This window comes from Orcinus orca, chromosome 1 (genome assembly GCF_937001465.1).
Source record: "Orcinus orca chromosome 1, mOrcOrc1.1, whole genome shotgun sequence".
Lineage (NCBI taxonomy): Eukaryota > Metazoa > Chordata > Mammalia > Artiodactyla > Delphinidae > Orcinus > Orcinus orca.
Genome location: NC_064559.1, coordinates 17,761,394 through 17,782,747, shown reverse-complemented (window position 1 = coordinate 17,782,747; position 21,354 = coordinate 17,761,394). Strand labels below are relative to the sequence as shown.

The 21,354-nt window shown below is 41.0% G+C and overlaps 1 protein-coding gene across 3 annotated transcripts in view; it reads right to left on the bottom strand.

The window, feature by feature from the left end:
• The window catches only part of ESRRG (estrogen related receptor gamma), a 598,949-nt gene that overhangs the window by 322,066 nt on the left and 255,529 nt on the right, over positions 1–21,354 (bottom strand). The window lies entirely within an intron of this gene.

Here is a 21,354-nt window from a genome sequence, read left to right as displayed (position 1 = left end):
GCCCCTGGGAACTGTGAGAACAAAGAAGAGAAAGGGAAATCTCTCCCAGCAGCCTCAGAAGCAGCGGATTAAAGCTCCACAATCAACTTGATATACCCTGCATCTGTGGAATACCTGAATAGACAACGAATCATCCCAAATTAAGGAGCCCTGTGGATGAAAGGCTCTTGGTGCTGCAGCCAGGAGTCAGTGCTGTGCCTCTGAGGTGGGAGAGCCAACTTCAGGACACTGGTCCACAAGAGGCCTCCCAGCTGCACATAATATCAAACAGCAAAAATCTCCGAGAGATCTCCATCTCAACGCCAGCACCCAGCTTCACTCAACGACCAGCAAGCTACAGTGCTGGACAGCCTATGCCAAACAACTAGCAAGACAGAACACAACCCCACCCATTAGCAGAGAGGCTGCCCAAAATCATAATAAGTCTACAGACACCCCAAAACACACCACCAGACGTGGACCTGCCCACCAGAAAGACAAGATCCAGCCTCATCCACCAGAACACAGGCACTAGTACCCTCCACCAGGAAGCCTACACAACCCACCGAACCAACCTTAGCCACTGGGGACAGACACAAAAAACAACAGGAACTACGAACCTTCAGCCTGCAAAAAAGGAGACCCCAAACACAGTAAGATAAGCAAAATGAAAAGACAGAAAAACACACAGCAGATGAAGGAGCAAGATAAAAACCCACCAGACCTAACAAATGAAGAGGAAATAGGCAGTCTACCTGAAAAAGAATTCAGAATAATGATAGTAAGGTTGATCCGAAATCTTGGAGATAGAATGGACAATAGAATGGACAATTGCAAGAATCAGTTAACAAGGACCTAGAAGAACTAAAGATGAAACAAGCAACGATGAACAACACAATAAATGAAATTAAAAGTACTCTAGATGGGATCAATAGCAGAATAACTGAGGCAGAAGAACGGATAAGTGACCTGGAAGATAAAATAGTGGAAATAACTACTGCAGAGCAGAATAAAGAAAAAAGAATGAAAAGAACTGAGGACAGTCTCAGAGACCTCTGGGACAACATTAAACGCACCAACATTCGAATTATAGGGGTTCCAGAAGAAGAAGAGAAAAAGAAAGGGACTGAGAAAATATTTGAAGAGATTATAGTTGAAAACTTCCCTAATATGGGAAAGGAAATAGTTAATCAAGTCCAGGAAGCACAGAGAGTCCCATACAGGATAAATCCAAGGAGAAATACGCCAAGACACATATTAATCAAACTGTCAAAAATTAAATACAAAGAAAACATATTAAAAGCAGCAAGGGAAAAACAACAAATAACACACAAGGGAATCCCCATAAGGTTAACAGCTGATCTTTCAGCAGAAACTCTGCAAGCCAGAAGGGAGTGGCAGGACATATTGAAAGTGTTGAAGGAGAAAAACCTGCAACCAAGATTACTCTACCCAGCAAGGATCTCATTCAGATTTGATGGAGAAATTAAAACCTTTACAGACAAGCAAAAGCTGAGAGAGTTCAGCACCACCAAACCAGCTCTACAACAACTGCTAAAGGAACTTTTCTAGGCAAGAAACACAAAAGAAGGAAAGGACCTACAATAACGAACCCAAAACAATTAAGAAAATGGGAATAGGAACACACATATCGATAATTACCTTAAATGTAAATGGACTAAATGCTCCCACCAAAAGACACAGATTGGCTGAATGGATACAAAAACAAGACCCATATATTTGCTGTCTACAAGAGACCCACTTCAGACCTAGAGACACATACAGACTGAAAGTAAGGGGATGGAAAAAGGTATTTCATGCAAATAGAAACCAAAAGAAAGCTGGAGTAGCAATTCTCATATCAGACAAAATAGACTTTAAAACAAAGACTATTAGAAGAGACAAAGAAGGACACTACATAATGATCAAGGGATCGATCCAAGAGGAAGATATAACAATTGTAAATATTTATGCACCCAACATAGGTGCACCTCAATACATAAGGCAAATACTGACAACCATAAAAGGGGAAATCGACAGTAACACATTCATAGTAGGGGACTTTAACACCCCACTTTCACCAATGGACAGATCATCCAAAATGAAAATAAATAAGGAAACACAAGCTTTAAATGATACATTAAACGAGATGGAGTTAATTGATATTTATAGGACATTCCATCCAAAAACAACAGAATACACATTTTTCTCAAGTGCTCATGGAACATTCTCCAGGATAGATCATATCTTGGGTCACAAATCAAGCCTTGGTAAATTTAAGAAAATTGAAATTGTATCAAGTATCTTTTCTGACCACAACGCCATGAGACTAGATATCAATTACAGGAAAAGATCTGTAAAAAATACAAACACATGGAGGCTAAACAATACACTACTTAATAATGAAGTGATCACTGAAGAAATCAAAGAGGAAATCAAAAAATACCTAGAAACAAATGACAATGGAGACACAACGACCCAAAACCTGTGGGATGCAGTAAAAGCAGTTCTAAGGGGGAAGTTTATAGCAATACAAGCCCACCTTAAGAAGCAGGAAACATCTCGAATGAACAACCTAACCTTGCACCTCAAGCAATTAGAGAAAGAAGAACAAAAAAACCCCAAAGCTAGCAGAAGGAAAGAAATCATAAAAATCAGATCAGAAATAAATGAAAAAGAAATGAAGGAAACAATAGCAAAGATCAATAAAACTAAAAGCTGGTTCTTTGAGAAGATAAACAAAATAGATACACCACTAGCCAGACTCATCAAGAAAAAAAGGGAGAAGACTCAAATCAATAGAATTAGAAATGAAAAAGGAGAGGTAACAACTGACACTGCAGAAATAAAAGAGATCATGAGAGATTACTACAAGCAACTCTATGCCAATAAAATGGACAATCTGGAAGAAATGGACAAATTCTTAGAAATGCACAACCTGCCAAGACTGAATCAGGAAGAAATAGAAAATATGAACAGACCAATCACAAGCACTGAAATTGAAACTGTGATTAAAAATCTTCCAACAAAGAAAAGCCCAGGACCAGATGGCTTCACGGGTGAATTCTATCAAACATTTAGAGAAGAGCTAACACCTATCCTTCTCAAACTCTTCCAAAATATAGCAGAGGGAGGAACACTCCCAAACTCCTTCTACGAGGCCACCATCACCTTGATACCAAAACCAGACAAGGATGTCACAAAGAAAGAAAACTACAGGCCAATATCACTGATGAACATAGATGCAAAAATCCTCAACAAAATACTAGCAAACAGAATCCAACAGCACATTAAAAGGATCATACACCATGATCAAGTGGGGTTTATTCCAGGAATGCAAGGATTCTTCAATATACGCAAATCTATCAATGTAATAAACCATATTAACAAACTGAAGGAGAAAAACCATATGATCATCTCAATAGATGCAGAGAAAGCTTTTGACAAAATTCAACACCCATTTATGATAAAAACCCTGCAGAAAGTAGGCATAGAGGGAACATTCCTCAACATAATAAAGGCCATATATGACAAGCCCACAGCAAACATCATCCTCAATGGTGAAAAACTGAAAGCATTTCCACTAAGATCAGGAACAAGACAAGGTTGCCCACTCTCACCACTCTTATTCAACATAGTTTTGGAAGTTTTAGCCACAGCAATCAGAGAAGAAAAGGAAATAAAAGGAATCCAAATCGGAAAAGAAGAAGTAAAGCTGTCACTGTTTGCAGATGACATGATCCTATACATAGAGAACCCTAAAGATGCTACCAGAAAACTACTAGAGCTAATCAATGAATTTGGTAAAGTGGCAGGATACAAAATTAATGCACAGAAATCTCTGGCATTCCTATATACTAATGATGAAAAATCTGAAAGTGAAATCAAGAAAACACTCCCATTTACCATTGCAACAAAAAGAATAAAATATCTAGGAATAAACCTACCTAAGGAGACAAAAGATCTGTATGCAGAAAATTATAAGACACTGATGAAAGAAATTAAAGATGATACAAATAGATGGAGAGATATACCATGTTCTTGGATTGGAAGAATCAACATTGTGAAAATGACTCTACTACCCAAAGCAATCTATAGATTCAATGCAATCCCTATCAAACTACCACTGGCATTTTTCACAGAACTAGAACAAAAAATTTTGCAATTTGTATGGAAACACAAAAGACCCCGAATAGCCAAAGCAATCTTGAGAACGAAAGAAGGAACTGGAGGAATCAGGCTCCCAGACTTCAGACTATACTACAAAGCTACAGTTATCAAGACGGTATGGTACTGGCACAAAAACAGAAAGATAGATCAATGGAACAGGATAGAAAGCCCAGAGATAAACCCACGCACATATGGTCACCTTATCTTTGACAAAGGAGGCAGAAATGTACAGTGGAGAAAGGACAGCCTATTCAATAAGTGGTGCTGGGAAAACTGGACAGCTACATGTAAAAGTATGAGATTAGATCACTCCCTAACACCATACACAAAAATAAGCTCAAAATGGATTAAAGACCTAAATGTAAGGCCAGAAACTATCAAACTCTTAGAGGAAAACATAGGCAGAACACTCTATGACATAAATCACAGCAAGGTCCTTTTTGACCCACCTCCTAGAGAAATGGAAATAAAAACAAAAGTAAACAAATGGGACCTAATGAAACTTCAAAGCTTTTGTGCAGCAAAGGAAACCATAAAGAAGACCAAAAGACAACCCTCAGAATGGGAGAAAATATTTGCAAACGAAGCAACTGACAAAGGATTAATCTCCAAAATTTATAAGCAGCTCATGCAGCTTAATAACAAAAGAACAAACAACCCAATCCAAAAATGGGCAGAAGACCTAAATAGACATTTCTCCAAAGAAGATATACAGAGTGCCAACAAACACATGAAAGAATGCTCAACATCACTAATCATTAGAGAAATGCAAATCAAAACTACAATGAGATATCATCTCACACCAGTCAGAATGGCCATCATCAAAAAATCTAGAAACAATAAATGCTGGAGAGGGTGTGGAGAAAAGGGAACCCTCTTACACTGTTGGTGGGAATGTAAATTGATACAGCCACTGTGGAGAACAGTATGGAGGTTCCTTAAAAAGCTACAAATAGAACTACCATATGACCCAGCAATCCCACTACTGGGCATATACCCTGAGAAAACCATAATTCAAAAAGAGTCATGTACCAAAATGTTCATTGCAGCTCTATTTACAATAGCCCAGAGATGGAAACAACCTAAGTGTCCATCATCGGATGAATGGATAAAGAAGATGTGGCACATATATACAATGGAATATTACTCAGCCATAAAAAGAGACGAAATTGAGCTATTTGTAATGAGGTGGATAGACCTAGAGTCTGTCATACAGAGTGAAGTAAGTCAGAAAGAGAGAGACAAATACCGTATGCTAACACATATATATGGAATTTAAAAAAAAAAAATGTCATGAAAAACCTAGGGGTGAAACAGGAATAAAGACACAGACTTACTAGAGAATGGACTTGAGGCTATGGGGAGGGGGAAGGGTAAACTGTGACAAAGCGATAAAGAGGCATGGACATATATACACTACCAAACGTAAGGCAGTTAGCTAGTGGGAAGCAGCCGCATAGCACAGGGAGATCAGCTTGGTGCTTTGTGACCGCCTGGAGGGGTGGGATAGGGAGGGTGGGAGGGAGGGAGACGCAAGCGGGAAGAGATATGGGAATATATGTGTATATATAACTGATTCATTTTGTTGTGAAGCTGAAACTAACATACCATTGTAAAGCAATTATACTCCAATAAAGATGTTAAAAAAAAAAAAAAGCTGATTTAAATTGCAGGAAAAACCAAACCTAATGTCTTCGTACACACTTTTGTCTTATGTCAGAACTGCCTTCAATTATAATTATGACAGGATGATCCTATCTATGACATGATATCATCTTTTTTTCAGCTCAAGTTCTCATGCCACTAAGCCTTTCAACTCTAGGCAATCATTCAAGAATTCAGAAGTGTTCTCAAGTTCTTGTGTGAACCAAGATGTGTCAACGCATAGCAGGTGGTTCAGCGGCTCTGAGATTCTTTGCTGAGTCCATCCAGCGTTGGCTTAAGCCCCTTACAAGCAATACGTATCCTGCTTTGCAGTTAGCCACCCAGGCTTGCTAGGGTTAATAAATTCCCTGATATTTATAACTGGCGACAACAGGTCAAGGTGTCACATACGATGGGGCAGAGAGAGTGGTAAGACGGCTAGTTTTAAATTCTGTACCAAGTGCCAACTCCATTCACAAAAGCTTGTCTTCCCAGAGAAGCTGTCCTCCCCTTGTCTACACACTCTCTCTTTGTGGTTTCATGAACTTTGCTTTCCCTACCTTTGTGGGCTGCTAATATTTGATCAGAGTTTTTTGGGAACGTATTTCTAAAACATGAATAAACGACATCATGAAGTTTTTAGAGAGCCTGACTCCGTTTTATAGATTCCGTTTTATGTGTGTCAATTCATATAGAAGTCCAAGCTAACAAGGGCATACCAGGGTTAGGTCATCGGTCATAGACGCCTGGAAAGTAGAGCCACTGGTAACTACTGCTGTCATCCCTCTTACCTTGTCTGCTCCTTCCTCCTGGGACAAATCTGTGCTTACTTTCACGAGTAAATTCAGATTTTCCTCCTTCCAGCCCATACTGACTTTTTTGGAAGTTGCTATTTAGTAGGAGTTTCAATTTCTGGAAGATACTAAATGTGTTACCCATTCAGCTGAACCATTTGAAATTGTTCGGGTTTTGCAGGGCCAAGTAAGGAAAATTCCGTATCATTCAACCTTATACATTGCCTCATCTGAGTCCCACAATGATATTTTGCGGCAGATAATATTATTTCCATTTTACTATTAATGTGTAGTGTCACACGACTACTCAGGGACGAAAGCTGGGCTTGAAAACTGGGTCTATATGGATTCAAAGCTCAGGCTGCTGACCTCCTGGTGGTTACTGTCTCACCACCTGGCTGACCAAGACGGGAGTTAGGACTCTGGCACAAATACGTCCACCTTTTAGAAACCTTGGCATGATAAATTATACGATCTTAGAACGGGACCATCTTACTCTATCAAGATGGAGATACATGTTTTAGAGTCATTTGACAATGACATTAACTGATAGTGAATTTCAACCCAGACTTAGATATGTCCTACGCTCAAGTAGCTTTCAAAGTCACTGACCTACAGACTGGTGGTTGCCAGAGGTGGTAGGTGGGCAAAACGGGTGAAAGAGATCAAACAGTACAAAATTCCAGTTATACAATAAATAAGTCACGGGGATGTAGTGTACAGCACAGTGACCAGAGTTAACAATACTGTCTTGCAGCTGTGAAAGCTGCGAAGTGAGTAAACCTTAGAAGTTATCTCAAGGAAAACATTTGTAACTGTGTGTGGTGGTGATGGATGTTAACTAGAAAATAAGTCACTGCTCGAAAACAGAGTTTCCTTAAGAAATAATGATCTTCTCTGAAAGTCCGAACAGATGAAAAATTATATAAAATAACACTTGGAGGAAACCAATTTTTTCACAAACCCAACTAAAATCATCTCCAGCATAAAAGGGATGACCAAGAACAAAGGAAAATGTACTTCCTGGAGACAGATAATGGTATCAAGGTAGTAATTACACTTTGCCAAGTGCTCGCAAATTAATAAATTTCTAAAACATCATGTTCTTAAAGTAGGAAATATTTTTTTCCCAGTCCTTCCCCCTTAAGCCATTTGAACCTGATGGCAAACACCTGTTGTTGTCTAGCAGCGTGACTTAAGCAGGTGTGTGGAAGGCTTATCTTCAAGTCATCGAGGATTTCTGCCACTCAGCCTTGGGCTGCTTCTGGGTATCATGGATTATCAGTGTGTGTTCCTTCATTTGTTTATATAAATGGACCAGTGGCCATTGAAACACTTCAGAGCACTTAACTAAAGCAAACACAGCTCTTGAACTTTAAATATGCAACAAGAGGAGCTATTGACAAGTAGGACTTAACTTAGCCAATCTCAATGTCATTTGGAAACTTAATACAACCTTCCAGATTTACAAAGAAGGCACACAACGCAGACACTTATCTTAACTTTGGCTCCACACAGAAGATACCATCCTGAGTTGAGACAAGATTCAAAAATAATGCTGCCACCTAGCAGTTTCGCTTGGTTCTTTGTTGTTGGACTTGAAGGTGAGGCTACCCAATAAGAGAAGGGAAATAGGGTCTTTCGCTTCTATCTTAGCCTTCCTGCTTTTGATTCCCTCCCATTCTTCACTCTCTAAACTCAAAGATATTTCTGAGAGAAATCCTGTGAGGGAAACCTCAGATTAACATCAGGGTACCTGGACTTCCGTCCCAGCATTCCCATCATCTGAAAAACTGTGCGTAAGTCACAAATCCTCCCTGAGAATCACGTCTCTGAACTGGATGCAAAGACCCTTCAACTCTAATAGCCAATTGTTCTACTTTTTAAGGAATTTACAACGATGAAATCGACTGATTTACATCAGTAGCTAGAGAAAGAGCGCCATAGTATCATTGCATGTAAGGTTATATAAAATATTCCCAAATAGTAGCAATGGATTCATTGCGTTGCTTCCTTTAGGTCTAGAAAGAAACTGCACATTTCTCTGATGGTTTTTAGAAAAGTTAACGTTGTGACGGCATTTTAGACGCTGGAGAGTTATTCTATGTATTCTATTCCCCTTTGGAATTCCATAATCTTACTTTAGTTATTGCTTGGATATGGCTTTGCTTTAGTGCCAGGAGGAAAAACACAAAAGAAAACACATTACTTTTAAGAAATTTAAATCACTTAACCTTATTTCCATTTGCCTTTCTAGGCTGACCAATAAGTTGGATTCCCATTCTTCCCAACTGTTAGGTTTTCTAATTCAACAGACCTGTTTATCTTTTCTTCTAGAATGTTAGAGCCACCAGGTTTCTGGTGGGAATGTAAGCTGTCTTTACAGGATTCAAGGCATTAGACTAAAAGAAAATTTTCAGGGAAATCTGAAACTTCTACTGGCTACTGGCCTATGATTTTATATATAGTACAAAAAGCATTAAAATAATATTCACAACTTTTGCTACTGATCAACTGTCTTCCATTAAAATAAAAGACAAGTCTGCTTCATATGCACCTTTTTACAACACACACCTGGCTGGAGCCCATGGAGATAAGTTTCCAACTATAAGATGTTTCTCTTGTTTATCCCTTTTTTTGATAAAATCATATGCACATTTAACAAGGGAGCAGAGTCCAGAAAATTTGGAAAATGACATTCGTCCCTCTCTCCACCCCCTGCATCCCTCAAGAACTGTCATTTTAGGGAATAATGCCCAATGTCTTGTCAAGTGCCTCTCTCTGTTTTAAGCTTCTTCTCCTTTTTACATGTATTATTATTTTATTTATTTTTCAAAAAGCTTGGATTGGAAAGGGTGTGAACTACTGAATGAGAAAATCTTAGGCACAGATCCTACAGGGAACAGCTTTTGAAACTCTCCAACATACTAACTTATAATTGGGTTTTAATGCCTAAAAAGGCTGAGTAATTTAAATGTTTAGAAAAGAAAACAGTCTTTCCTAGAGTTTATGAAGTGCTAAGCCTATTTCTTATAATGATTAACTGTGATTCATCCTTTCAAACACGAGCATCTTAGAGCATATGCTCTGGAGAAGGAAGGGATGCTGACGACACACGCCAAATTACCAAACTAGTGTCTCACTGTGACGGACTTGTAGCACATTTTTGTGAAGTTGGGGAAGTAACAAACCATGAACCCTGCTGAGATGGCTGTCTACCTGCCCCGCCTTATGAAATGAAGAATAAATGTTTTAGAAACATATATTCAGTATCTGTCTGCATGTGGTTCTGCATGATTGTACTTGGTCAGGAAGGAGGTCAGTGGCCTGTAGAATGTGCCACAGTGCCACAGAGGTCTGTTCCTTTTTTGTTTGTTTCTTTGTTTTCTGGCTGCGTTGGGTCTTCGTTGCTGCACGTGGGCTTTCTTTAGTTGCGGCGAGCGGAGGCTACTCTTCATTGTGGTGCGTGGGCTTCTCATTGTGGTGGCTTCTCTTGTTGCAGAGCACGGGCTCTAGGCGCACGGGCTTCAGTAGTTGTGGCACGTGGGCTCAGTAGTTGTGGCTCACGGGTTCTAGAGTGCAGGCTCAGTAGTTATGGCACACGCGCTTAGTTGCTCCACAGCATGTGGGATCTTCCTGGACCAGGGCTCAAACCCATGTCCCCTGCATTGACAGGCAGATTCTTAACCACTGCGCCACCAGCGAAGTCCCCAGAGGTCTGTTCTTGATAACTTGATCCATCTGCCTCTCTTTGTCATCAGGTTCTGACCCCACACCATGACAATTATGAGAGTAACGGGCGGAAAACGTGGGCGTTGTTATCTCTCCATGTCAGTTCTGAAAGCGCTGGGGGCCCAGAGACAAATCCTTGTGGTACATTCTTCCTGCCCCTTCAGGCAAGGTTTGGACGGTGAAATCTCTGGCCTGAGCCTCAGAACAGTACGTGGGACTGAGCGCCATCACTACTGCTTCTATATCTCTGTATGGCTTAGATGTTCTCCTTGTAAAAATAAAACAGTAAAATGTGGACAATAGTACCCATGTTGGGTTGTTGTCAGCGTCCAATAGGATAATGCAGGCAAAGATATATCGTAAGGAGCTCTACAAATTCCCTCTAATGTTTTTCAGCGGGTAATCGGACCTCTGAATTGTTAGTGACATTTCAGAGACTCAAAGAAGGAAGGGACAGCCTGAAAATCTGGGATGGTGGATCCTAAGTTACATTTAATGCAAAAGACAAATAAGCTAATAAATGCGTTTGGTTCCTACTGATGCTGGAAGTGTACATAGTGGGCAGAGCTAAGCAACCCTGGATTCAAATCCAGTCTCTGCCACCGAACAGCTGTATGACTTCAGCAAGGTGGCTTACACTCTACGAAGCATTTTAGAAGGAGAAGGACTTAAAGTAACAAGACTCCTTGGCATCAGCACCTCAACAAGGACTCTCTGGAAATGTAGTGATACGGTATCATCAGCCCAGTACTGAAAGGGTACTTAGTCTAGGCAGATAGGTCTCCCAACTACATCCTAAGTCCTCAGATTCAAGCTGGATCCATTAGCTCCTCTGTGGCAAAACCTTCCCAGCCAACGAAGCCAACCCACTGTCTGAGTTGAAGTGTCAATCAATGTCAATTCTATAGCATCCAGTTGGGAATATGAACTCCCACTCAAGTTTCTTACATTTCCCTTGCTAACAAAACTAGGGGAACAGCAAGATTTACCTAAATATTCTCATATGCTGAGATGTAAAGGGAGGACAGGTGGAGTGAATTTGAATTTAAGCTCAGTTCTAATGACAAGGTGCCCAAGTCACCCAGATCCCAGGAAATATGAAAGGAAAACACAAACACAAGCTTAGAGACAGACAGGCAGTATGCAATCAGTAAGGGTATGCACACTGGCTAAGGGTACAATTCTAATACAATACATTTATCTGGACTAGTAAACAAATAGTACCCTGAAATGTAGTATCAGAATCAAAAGTACAGTGTGGACTTATGTGTGCTGGCACGCCTACTGACCTTGAGTTTTTTTACGGTACGTGGGACTCTCACTGTTGTGGCCTCTCCCGTTGCGGAGCACAGGCTCCGGACGCGCAGGCTCAGCGGCCATGGCTCACGGGCCTAGCCGCTCCGCGGCATGTGGGATCTTCCCGGACTGGGGCACGAACCCGTGTCCCCTGCACCGGCAGGCGGACTCTCAACCACTGTGCCACCAGGGAAGCCCCTGACCTTGAGTTTTAAGTACTAGCTGTATGATCTGGGCTCACCAGCCACATCGAGTACAGTTTACCCCCTGGCTCAAAAGTCAAGAGATGTGATAAGCAGAGGTTAGTGATAATAATGCTATTATACTATTAGAACATTATTGGATATCATGTGAAAATTATTTTATAAACATTTCCCAATTTAATTTCATCCTTATACTAATAAGTCTTTGGTTTTGACATTACTGATCCCATTTTACGGAGAAGGAAACTGAAGGTAAGAGGTCTAATGTTGCTGAAGCCAAGGGCCTTGTTCATAATTTTAGGCCACACTCACATAAATTCAAATTTCAGATTGGATCCCAGTCTTTAGTAGAATGACACTGTCATTGCTTCTGTTTCTCAGACAGGAACTTGAAACTGTTCCTCCAAAATTTTCCATACTTTGGTTCCAGAAGGGCTTGGAAAGTTCTGCTATATCATCAACGGACCAAGTAGGTACTTTAGAGTCTGCAATCACGCAGAATTTTCATGAGACTTCCTCTCTCGTTCCCAGCTATACCAGAAGGAGGGTGATCCTGACAGATCTCTCACAGACACTGACATTGCAGTACTGACTGCTTCAAAACGGAAAGAAAAATAGATCTCAGGTTTATAGATTATGACCATAGACAAAGCCTGGAAGCATGATTTATCTTAAATGATAACAGTGTATAGCTCTGTATATTAATGGAATGGTGGTGATTTTCATTTTCTCCTTTAGATTTGTCTGTATTTTTAAAATATTTTACAACAGACATGCTTGACTTTGTTACTGAAAAAATATGTTGAGAATAACATGGTGATATACGGGTCTGATGATTTTATTTAAAACAATGTCTCTAGAATACTCTCTCTTAGAGTATAGTCATCTTATTTTGTCCTGGATTTTAAAACTTATTAAAATGTTATCAGGGGACTTCCCTGGTGGCGCAGTGGTTGACTCCATGCTCCCAATGCAGGGGGCCCAGTTTCGATCCCTGGTCAGGGAACTAGATCCCACGTGCAGGCCGCAACTAAAAGTTTGCATGCCACAACTAAGGAGTGGGAGAGCCGCAACTAAGGAGTTGAGCTGCAACTAGGGAGCCCGCCTGCCACAACTAAAACCTAGTGCAACCAGATAAATGAATAATTTTTAAAAATGTGATCAGTAGTTATACTGTACAGATCTTCCTTGATTTTACAATGAGTCTACATCCCAGTAAATAAGTTGAAAATATCATTAAGTCAAAAATGCATTTAATACACCTAACCTACCAAACATCATGGCTTAGCCTACCTTAAACGTGCTTACATTAGCCTACAGTTGGGCAAAACCATTTAGCACAAAGCCTATTTCATAATAAAATGTTGAATATCTCATGGAATTTATTGTAAACTGTACTGAAAGTGAAAAACAGAAGGGTTGTCTGGGTCCAGTATGGTTATCACATGTTCACCCATGTGATCATATGGTTGATTGGCAGTTGCGATGCCCAGCGTCATCAGAGAGCACTGCCCACACATCGCTACCCCAGGAAAGGATCAAAATTCAAAATCTGAAGCACATTTTCTACTGAATGCGTAATGCTTTTACCTTATGGTGAAGTCAAGAAACTATAAGTCAAACCATCTTAAGTCAGGGACTGTCTGCATTTATTCGATGCCCTCTGGTTTCCCCTCTAGCATCTGACAGTAACTGGGAGAAGCTCTGATAAAACCCTAGCTCTGTCCCTCTCTACCTACACGAGCTGGAGTAATTTAACCTCTCCATTTCCTCACTTATAAAACAGGAATAATAACACCTATCTCGGTGCGTTGAGATGATGTTTCTTAAAATTCTCTAGGCTTCCATATTTTTTCTTCCCTCTTGATAAATATAGAACTTATTTCACATAAGTCATTTGACACTTAGACTTTCTTAAATTGACTTTATATGTATAATCCTATTTCACCAATTGGCCAAATGAATAAATGAATGAAAGTGTATCCAACTGTGTACACAGGGTTGGATGTGTGGAGTGTATGAAAGGACACCCATCATCAAGTAGGATCTAATAGCTCCATATAAATAACTACAGTACAAGTTCAATGCTAAGGGAAATTGGCAAAGTGTATGGTTAATTCCAAAGAGAACCAGAAGCCAGAAAGACTTCAGGTATAAGGCGGTATTTGAGTAGGGCCTTGAAAGATGAGCAGACTCTCATAGGCTGGAAATTGGGGACATGATGAAGAAAAATTAAGAACTTTCTAATTCTCTATACATCTCTTGCTCTTAGTATTGTGCTTACACAGATCATTTTCCATTTGGTGGTTCACTGTTCTCTGCTTAAAACATAATCCTTTCCTGTGTGAAATTAGCAATGACCAAATATCTCACATGCCCAAGAAAGAACCAGAGCTTAAATTTGGGGGCTGTTTCCCAGAGGGAGGAGAGCTGGTCTGGAAACTGAGATCTTCAGAGCCCTCTTAGCTATGAAGAAAATGGATTCCTGTGACACATGACAGCAGTGCACTTACAAAACCAGCTTTTGATACATGTTCTGCAAATTTAAGGATTGAAAGCCATTGTGTTTTTGTTTGCTTTTGTTGTGTTTTCACAGAAGGAAGGTATGCAGAGGCAAACAGAGACCACATTATCTAACCTATATTTCCACATCTGCCAGGCGGGGATGCTAAATAGTACCTACATCAGAGGGTTATCATCCGAAGTGCACAGCAATAGTAAAAGCTTCATAAATGTTTAAAACAAATGCAAATAAAAATCACATTATTAGAACACACACCCTCTTAACAAAATTATCTAATTATTCTTGGGGGCGCACACACGTGCACGCACGCGCACACACACGTCAAGCTCTTTTCCTTAATATTTTAGAGCTTGCTTGTTGTCTCTACATGTGTTAGAATTTGTATTTTCTGTAAGTAGAAAACCTAGCCACAAAGCATTAACTCCAAAAAGACAACTGGTCATAAAAAAGTTGTTTAAAAATTTTTTTCATGTCTAATTAAGAGATGAAACCAAAGACTATATTTCAGAGACCAGGAACTTCATGACTGTGTTTTCAGTGATGCTGGACCCCATATGTGAAGAACGATGTCCTTTCACCAGTGACAAATCTTTTAGCCCATCATCTTAGTCTACATTGTTTTTATAACAGTTGATCGTGGTACATAGCTCAGTTAATATTTGCCAATTCACTAGTATCTCAAAGCTCTATGCTTAGGGATACAAATGCAGTGTTAAGGGTCATCTTGGGGAATATGACCAGAGAAGGGGCTCAGATCCTGTGAAAGACAGGAAAAACAATGGAATATAGGGACATAGGTATATGCTTAAATGACACTTGTTTCACTCGTATATTTTAGAAGAAGATGAAGCTATCTCAGTAAATGTGCTTTGCATTGACAGAATGGCTGTGGAATTCAATGTACAATCAACAGCCTCTTGGTATTATTAACCTGCGAAGTTTATTCTTTCTCCAATAGTGTAACCATTTCTCAAAGAGCCCCAGAGCTCCTGCCACGCTGAACGGTGTCTCTGAACATATATGCAAACATGAGAAGATATCGCTGAGGATGGAGGGGTTAGGCTGCTGTTCATTATCATCAATCATCAACACCATCATCATCATCACCATCATCATCATAACAGGACCATTCACTGGCCACTAACCAGACACTGTGCTAAATTCTTTCAGAGATGTTTTAATTCCCTAGAGCTACACTATTCCCATTTTACTGGCGAGGAGACATAACAAGGTCAAGTAACAAGTTTAAGAAGCTCGGAACTAATAAGCAAGGAAGTCAGGATTCCTCCCAAAAGCCTGGTTCTTAACCATTCTACTTCACAGCCTTCTCACCTTTGAGAGGATTTACGGGATGAAGCAGTGGCTAAAATAGCGGCCAGCTCCATAACGGCACACCCTGTGGGGTCAGCAAAGGCCGCAAAAAGGCTATGTTCTGAAATGAAAGCCTCCGTGTGCCCACAGCAAACACACCGACACACACGCACTCGGGAATTTTATTCGCATTTTCTCCTTGCTGAAACTCTGACCGCCGCACGACAAGGTATTCATCGCCAGGTGCCATTAGGGCCCGGCTCACTTCAAGTGTCACCAATTCCGGGCACATTAATAACATAGTTAATATGAAGGGTTCAGAGCCTCCCCATCGGTGACAAATATGACTCAGCCAAATTTCCTGACCACCGAGGCCACGGAGGGACAATTTGGTAGATTTCATCAACAGCTCTAATTATGTTCCTGTCAAGTGGAGAACGAAGTCATCCATAACTGGGGGGTGCTCGCAAACAGTGGCACAGAAGAGCAATTTATGCCCCAGACACGGGGTCCTTTCTGTAGCTACTGTGCACAATGCCTGACTAACAAGTGGGTTCAAAAAGGAATTGATTAGGGAAAACACAGCCCTCTCGCGTGGAGAGGCTTGTCAGGCGGAAGCTTATGAGGAGTTAGGAGGGAATGAGTTCTAGGAAGTCTTGTTTATCCAAGCAACCCGAGTTCAGGGCTCTCGGCAGCCTTAGAACTGCAGGTTGTAAGACCCAGGATCCTGGCTCCAAGCCTCTCTGGGACTTTTTTCAAACTGCTTGATTTGAGTCGCATCTCTGGAGAGGATTTTCGGGCAGACTTTTTCAAGTGCGACAGGAGGGAAGCTGAAGAGGGTGAACCAATGAGCAGTCGACTTACGGAATAGATTTTTTAAAAATAATAGTTCAGAGAGCATCATCATCAGAGATACAGGGATATCGTTTGAAGGAAAAGAAAAGGACCCTCTTACGAAGCTATAAATAATGTGCTAATGGAATGTGCAAAGGAATTGTTAGGAACAGTAAACTGAAACGTCGCAATACCCCCGTGCACGCTCTCCCGCTTCCCACAACGAAATCTATGAGACCAACAATTAGAAAAGAGTGGGGGAGGGGCTTCCCTGGTGGCGCAGTGGTTGAGAGTCCGCCTGCCGATGCAGGGGACACGGGTTCGTGCCCCGGTCCGGGAAGATCCCACATGCCGCGGAGCAGCTGGGCCCGTGAGCCATGGCCACTGAGCCTGCGCGTCCGGAGCCTGTGTTCCGCAACGGGAGAGGCCACAGCAGGGAGAGGCCCGCGTACCGCAAAAAAAAAAAAAAAAAAGAAAGAGTGGGGGGAGGAGAGAAAGGAAAGGGGTGGGAGGGGAGGCTGGGGGAGGGGACGCATCACGCAATTTTGAGTGATTTTCCACTGCCTTCCATAGTGGAATGCAGCGCCTGTTCCCTCCATGTGGGTAATTTTATACCTGGCATTCTTATTAACTATTTCGGGGGGGGGGGGAGGGAGGGGAGGAGGAGTGATGTGTCTGCTGCCTTGGGTTTTTTTCCAAGAGTTAAGGCTGGTAACGTTAGCAGCTGCTTGGTTATTATTACCGATCAGTTGTTAATTACAATAAAATGAAGCTTCTTAAACTTCAACACCGTATTGCAAATTATGCAAAAGACACAACCGATTGCATTATTAGCAAAAGTTACATTTACAAATAGCTCCACATAAAGAACTAAAATTCATTAAAATTCTAAAACTAAAATCTAATCTAAACTCGCTTTTCCCAAATGCAGCCTGAGGAGACAGAACTGTGGGGAAAACGGGTTTTTCTGCCTCATTCAACAAGGAGAGAGAGAGAAAAAGACTTAAATTTTATTACTAAACAATAACAGAAACAGTAAAGACATTTGAAATTACCTAAGGTAAACTATTAGGTAACAAATTTAGATCATTCTCACCCAGTACACATGTAATACACATTTGGATATAGTTAATTCTGGGTCATGCACAGACAATTTTCCAGGCAATGAATTTAGGAAAATCAGGACTCATTATTATTGCTAAGACCTTCCTGGGTTTTTAAATGTAGGACCTGGTCAGAGATGGGGTAGAAATAAGCCCAATATGATGAGAAAGATATTTGCTATTCACTGGGCACTTATCTGAGAAATACATATACACATTTTTTAAAGTTAGAAGACTACGATCCATTGTTCTTTCTTCCCAGGTTGCTTCTACCCTTCGCCTCGGGGGTCTGCCGAGAGCTGCCAGTGTCTGCAAATGATTCTTTGTACTTAATTTTGCTACATGGAGACCAAGGTATACACAGGGCACTTGGGGCTCTCTCACGCTGCATAAGTGGCAATAAACGAATGCAAAACAAGACGGTGCATTCGTCTCTATAAGTAAGAACTGTGAAATAGCTCATTTGATATCCTTGTGCATTTAATATCACTTTGATTTTCCCCCCTTATTTGTAAAGCTACCACCATCTCTACTCAAGAACAGGGAGGGGCTCCTTTAGCAAAAAAGTAAAACACCGTACAGAAAAAGAACAATTATGGGGAATTCCTTCTTGCTCAACATTGAAACTCCTAAGCTGAATGGAAAGTTCCTTTTGACTATTAGTTTTGGCTAGGGTCCTACCGTAGGTGGAAAACACAAGCATCATTCTCCTAATCCAGGAGAGAGAGACAAGTTTCCTACTGAAATGTCATCCTGCTTCAGGGTCAAGTATAGAACCCTTTGCATAAACAGCTGGGGCCTCAGGAGCAACGGACAACTCCGGGAATGAAAGCCCACAAGCTGATTTGGTAAAATGGTCATATTAACCAATAGAGTAAATTATCCCATCTGATGGTGTCCCCCAACATACCAAAGTCTGGGGAAGACAAGTCTATTTCAGTTCATTATACTTTTTTTCTAGTTCCTTCACCGCTATGTTCACTTTCTAATATAATTTCACTTTTTCCCTGTAGGTCATCCACCATGATTCAAGAGAGGAGGGGCAGTACCGAATGACTGAAAGGCCATCACTGCACTAACACAGAGACAATAGTGTCCACATATTCCTGATTCTTCACCACTTTGCTCTGAAGCTGCACAACTGATTGGCCCAGAATTCTTCACTAACCTCAAGCAATGCCATGCATAGAGTGAGTGCTCCAAAAATTGACCTTTTGCAGGGAAAGGGGCAGCAGTTGAAGGGGCAGTGGTGAGGCAGCACCAGATCACAAGGGGTCAAGGAGCAGGCTGTGACGACGCTATGTACATCCGGTCCTGGAAACATGTTATGAGAAAGTTGATGGTGAAGGAAATGAGAAGAGCCAGGCAGCTATCCGAGCAGTTATCAAGGTGTTGGGAAAGCTGTCTGTTTGCTTTCTTTTCCCTACAGTAGGAAAGGCGTAGTTGGAGGTGGAAGAATCCAGCATGTTGGAGAGACTAACTAATGGAGTTGAATCCTAGAAAACATAGGAAGTACCAGGATCAGCTTAGGCAGAAAGATGCTTCTCACCAGAGATGGGAGAGGAGAAAAGATGCCTGAAGCTCTGATTAACTTGACAATGGAAAAGAGTGGCAAGATGAAGCGAGGCACAACTTCTAGTCTTTTAAACGTAAAACAGAAAGCTAGTGGGAAGCAGTGGCATAGCACAGGGAGATCAGCTCGGTGCTTTGTGACCACCTAGAGGGGTGGGATAGGGAGGGTGGGAGGGAGACGCAAGAGAGAGGAGATATGGGAACATATGTATATGTATAACTGATTCACTTTGTTATAAAGCAGAAACTAACACACCATTGTAAAGCAATTATACTCCAATAAAGATGTAAAAGAAAAAAAAAAAGAAGTTCGGAGCTACCAGTAACAGGAGTCACGTAAAAGGTCAAAGCTCAAAAAATATATGGCGGTGATACTTACCACATTTAGTGAGAGAAGTAGCTAAAGAAATTCTTTGATGTCTTGCAAACAAAATAACTTGATTTATTGAAGTTTCTACTTTTTATCCCATTGTTCTAGAATCATGTGGATTTAGCTCAATAGAGTCACATTGTTTCAAACAGCAGAGTTTAAAAAAAAAATGTGCATGCTCAATTATGTATTTGCCTTCCAAACAAGTGTAATATTCTGGGAGTTCTATGTCCTGCTTATACAGAGTGAAGGAAGCAGCCGATGTTGCTATTTTAACAAAAATCTGGACTGGAAGATTAGAAAATAATTTTTGTCACCAGACTGATTTTCAAACCTAACAAAAATAATGAAGGTATCTGGTAAGTTTGTGATAACATGAAACCCCAACTCAGACGTAGTAACAGCAAATCATTTTAGAAACAAAAATCTTCCTTATCCTCTAGTTTACTTTATTGTGACTATGCCTGTGAGCTTTGCATGGCAAGAATCAGTTCTGTTAGTCTCTCCAATAAGTGAACTTGAGGACGGGGAGAATACAATGGAATAAGAAAATTAGGTTCCTCTCTCTCCAGTGAGTTAAAACCCATCAGCAGTAAGTCACTGAATTTAACTGCACATCCCTTATTATTTTATTTTCCTTTTTTACTGTTTTTATTTCTACAATCACAGGCCAAGAAGCCCATAATCTCCCATCAGGAGCCTGGCACCAGCACAACGGGACAACCAGCCAGGCAGCAGGAAGGCAGGTGATTTTCCTCCTTGGCCCTTTCTGTTGTATAAAAGGGGCTTGGCATGGAGTGGTTTAACAATGGCCACCAACCATTTCTTATTTTTTTCTGAGCAATCATCAATATCAAAAAAGCCTCAAGGGGTACGGTGGTTCCGTAACACATCATGACAGCAGAGTTAGCCCAGCAGGCAAACGTTTTGGCTAATTTGAAATCCTCGTGCAGCCGAATCGAACATGACAAGACGACAGCAAAAAAAGAGAGGCTATTATCTCCAATGAGAGCCGGTAGGTGGCTGAAGTTGGTTTGGGTGGCAGAGATAAAAGAGGGGGAGAGAAGAGAAATAACTAAGAATGATAATCCCAGATAACACAGGCTGCTAGATACGCAGGTACACACATATGCGCGTGCGTGCGCGCGCGCGCGCACACACACACACACACACACACACACACATACACACACACACACACGCACACACACACACACACTCTCAGAGAAGAAAAGGCAAATGCTTCCAAGCTTTAGTGCTGGGCAGATCAAGCATGAGACCACCTCATAATAAGAAGAAGTACCAAATAAACTACTCTATGAAAAAGCATTGGTCCAGCCCTCAAGTAAAGATACATCTAACTTTGAAGGGCTGAGGAAGATGAGGAATCATCCTGGAAGGCAACAGGAAGCTAAAAAAAATCATCCTGGAAGGCAACAGGAAGGCTGATGGGGTCCTCCGCCATGAACTTTGACCACAGCATACAGCACGCTGGGCACCAACGAGAGGAAAGATGACCTGTGGGATGGGCTGGGAACTGTCCTTTGTAAGATTCACAATTTTAAAAGTGCTGAGATGAATTCTGTCTAACAGTTATGGGTGCAGACTTCTTAGAAAGTAGGTTACAAGGTCAGCAGGCTTCCAGAAACTTTACATTGCAGGGATATTTTTTTATATATATATAGGGAGAGTAGACTTAGGTGGCATATGGCTAAAAGCCCTACTACAACGGAGGCTTGGGAGACGAGGTTTTTTTAAGTCTGTTTCCCCAAAATTATCTCTTCACTTAACTGTACCTGAGAAGGCATGAAATGAAGAACAA